Here is a 3,396-nt window from a genome sequence, read left to right as displayed (position 1 = left end):
ATACAGAGCTACAAAAGAAAGACGTACCGTGGTCGCAGCGCTCGCCACTAATGAGTGATGTTTTTGTATCCCTTACCCCAACGCCAGGTGTGTTATTAGTGGATCAACCAAACGGAACCGTCTTACATTTTGCGAAAACACTTATACAATCGAATACGCAATATAAACACGCAGCTATATCATGTATTAAATCTTGTTTCATCTAAGACAGTTAGTGATCTACAGGGTGTTCGAGAAATCACGTCACGCTATGGCGTTCAAACAAGTTATTCGACCTATTATAGCGCTATAAGTGCACTTCATAACTGCGTTTTATAGGGACGCGTCACTTTCTGTACACATATAAGATTGCCATTTGCTCAACAATTCTCACAGCCGTACATAAGGATAGACAGCGTTTTTCAATGCTTTTAAGAAATTACATAGCTTCAAAGATTTACCTGACTTTTAAACATGCCTACAAAACCTCGCGGAACCCTGTAAAAGTGCGTCTTCCTTTAAATCATAACCCTTGCTTGTATAATGGGTTGTGTAACTTTTTTGAACACCCTGTCAATTCAGAGGGAGTAACTGATTTGTATAAGGACAAGCGTATATGATTTAGAAATCGTTCTTATATGTGCCGTTTATCTTGGCTTGCGTATATATCTTACAAATGCATAAAAGTCTCAATGTCTGTTTTTACATTTTACGCATAGACACTGGCTAACAGAGCCCCGTGTTATTCTTTAGCACGATAAACACTAACGCAGCAACGCATGATCACAGACTCTATTGGAACATAGTACATATATTTTTGCTTATAATATTTGCTTGCAACTTCTCCAAAAAATGCATCGAAGCAACATGTTTCAGAAAGGAAAGCTTTTTATATAAATTGAATCATGCTTACAAAAATAGACAACGGTATAGTGAGTACCTTGAAATACGCAAGCAAAATATGATAACAAAAACGGTGTTTTTTTTTTTAAATTTTTTTTTATCACAGTTTGCGCGCGTGTGATAGACATCATTAAAGGGCAATTGTGATGTGAGAAGAATTGAGCGTTATATTTTTCAATTATTGCGAGACTCATATACAGTATATTATTATACACGAATTTCCTGTTCACCAGCGGATTTCTTCTAGTACCGTTTCGCGGTTTCTTTAAAGGCCTAAAAGGATTTTGTCAGTCAAAGTTGTTTTCAGTGAATTGCTGAGTGATCAACGTGGTGATTGAATAGGTGGCCCCTAGCATATGACTGCTGTCCTTTAACATAGAACATAAGGAGCTAGAGGAAACGCGCTTCATGCTTCTAACTTATGCTCAACTACAAACTTACATCTACAATGAACATAGAACCAATTGGATCAATGTATCCAGCTCACACCGAAAAGGAGGCACCCTGAGAGCATGCTGATTATCACGCTTTTCGGGATTATGTGAACCAGCCATTTTCGCTCGTGGCTAACGTATAGGGTACATATAGACATAGTAGAAATATAAATAAAAGGCACAAGCTCCTAAAGATTAAACGTATTGACTTGTTTTTATGGTTGTACCTTTTTGGAGAAGATCTGTCTGAGTGTAATGTAGAGGCTAGCGATGAGCAGGCCAATTTTGTCGTGGCCTGAAACCACTCGTCACAATTGCTTTATGATAGAATTTTCTTGCTGGGGATTTTACTCAATTTGTTCTTGAGATGGCTGGTTCGTTTTTATTAGAAGCACTTAAGCATTAGCTACAACACAGTGCACTAGAAAGTACTGAAATTTTTCTACCGAACGAGTCTACCTCAGCTTCAAGCTTAGCAAGATCCAAGCTGCCCGTCGTTCGAGCGGTTCTGTATCGTCTGCTTACTGGAATTAACTACCTGAAATAGTAATGCGACAAAGAGAATTTTATCTACATCTTCTTTTTATATACATATAGTAAGTAAAGTTGTATTTAGAACTTTCATTATGCCGTTATGTTCTCAGTAAGCTTCTAAGTTATGAGACGTTTCGGTAAAGATAGAAAGTAAACACTGGAACTTACAACAGTCAAATGAAGTGTAACGGTCGCCGCCCATGAATTCTGTATATGTCAAGATAAATTTACTGGTATTGACAGAAAGCTGTTCCTGACTTTGATAAGAGCACGAAACCATGTTACATACAGCGTTATATATATAGAGTATTCTAAAAATTATACAATCACACGATAACATTTTTAATTATTGTAAAGCATGCTTCAAAATAAAATTAAAAAAAAAAAAGGATAATTTACGAAGAATTATTGCCAAGTGCGTTAAACTCTCTTCTACACACAAGATCGCTTATAGAATTATGATTTATTTAAACTTTCCAGTTGCCAATAAACACTTCGTCTCCTTTTTTTTTTTTGTTCTAAACTATGAGCTAGCAGCTTCAAGTGTTCTTCCCTGAGGTAGTTCCTTTCACATACTTTGAGCCTTAATCAGTTTCCAATGAGTTAAAGCAAGTTTTGGACGCTCTGCAAAGGCTGACATTAAAATTCAGTCTCTTTAGATTATATATTATTCGAGTATCTTGGTTTTACCTTTAAACTGCTTTGAGACATACTTCAAAATATAATCCACTTTTATTTATGCTAAAACTCTTATAAGAAATTTAGGGTTACCGTACCTGTTGCAATAAGACGGTCCCGTCATTTATAAAATTGGCATTTTAGAATTTTTTGCATTTCTGCTAAATTCTTAGAGTGGCTTTTTCTTGCTGAAAATTATGTCATAAACACTCAAAGACAAGCTTGACGACAAACCTGTTTGGTCCCTTCGCCTCACTTATCTACACTTCTGAGACCAAAACGCTCTTGGAGGCGCGGTCTTTAATTTGAATGGGGCTATCAAATATTAATTTCCAAGAAAAATTATTAAATAATAAATAGCAATTGCTTCAGTGGCGATTGCTCGTCGCCAGAACGAGTACAGTTTATCTTACAGCTATGTGTTTGTCCCATCTCTATTGACATTTCGGACAAAATGTCTTCGTCTTTGTTCCTGTTTATATATTCGTAAGGGTTTCTGTGTAACAACCCGTATGTCTACCCATCAAATACTTATAATAATTAAACGTCAATGGCAAATGTTATTCAGACGCCTAGAATGTCCGCCGGCTGCACGCCTCTATCACCCACGCGAGTCCTTCCTGTCTTCTTATTCTCTCTCTGCCACTCGATGTTTGAGATAGTCACTCGGTAGATCCATCTCCAGGAATACAAGAGATGATTCTGCAGCGGCCACTATCGACGCGACGTTCGTCTGGGAGAAGTTTAAGTGCCATCCGACCGACACAAACATCGCCCATCAATAAACAGATCGCTACGGCCAGTATACCAAACCAGATAGTAGCAGTCTACTTATGTTTGTGTATACATCGCTCGTGTGCGTATATAG

At 37.4% G+C, this 3,396-nt stretch overlaps 1 long non-coding RNA gene across 1 annotated transcript in view; it reads right to left on the bottom strand.

The window, feature by feature from the left end:
• LOC111265306 (uncharacterized) overlaps positions 1 to 43 on the bottom strand; it is a 3,545-nt gene extending 3,502 nt beyond the window's left edge. Inside the window, exon 1 of the long non-coding RNA XR_002683370.2 lies at positions 28 to 43. This is a non-coding gene — a long non-coding RNA (uncharacterized LOC111265306). The remainder of the gene's footprint in view (positions 1 to 27) is intronic.
• Between the last annotated feature and the right edge of the window lie 3,353 nt (positions 44 to 3,396).

Source organism: Varroa jacobsoni, unplaced genomic scaffold (genome assembly GCF_002532875.2).
Source record: "Varroa jacobsoni isolate VJ856 unplaced genomic scaffold, vjacob_1.0 scaffold_953, whole genome shotgun sequence".
NCBI classification, from domain to species: Eukaryota; Metazoa; Arthropoda; class Arachnida; order Mesostigmata; family Varroidae; genus Varroa; species Varroa jacobsoni.
The sequence above is the reverse complement of the archived record's forward strand: the minus strand, read 5'-3'. Positions and strand labels throughout refer to the sequence as shown.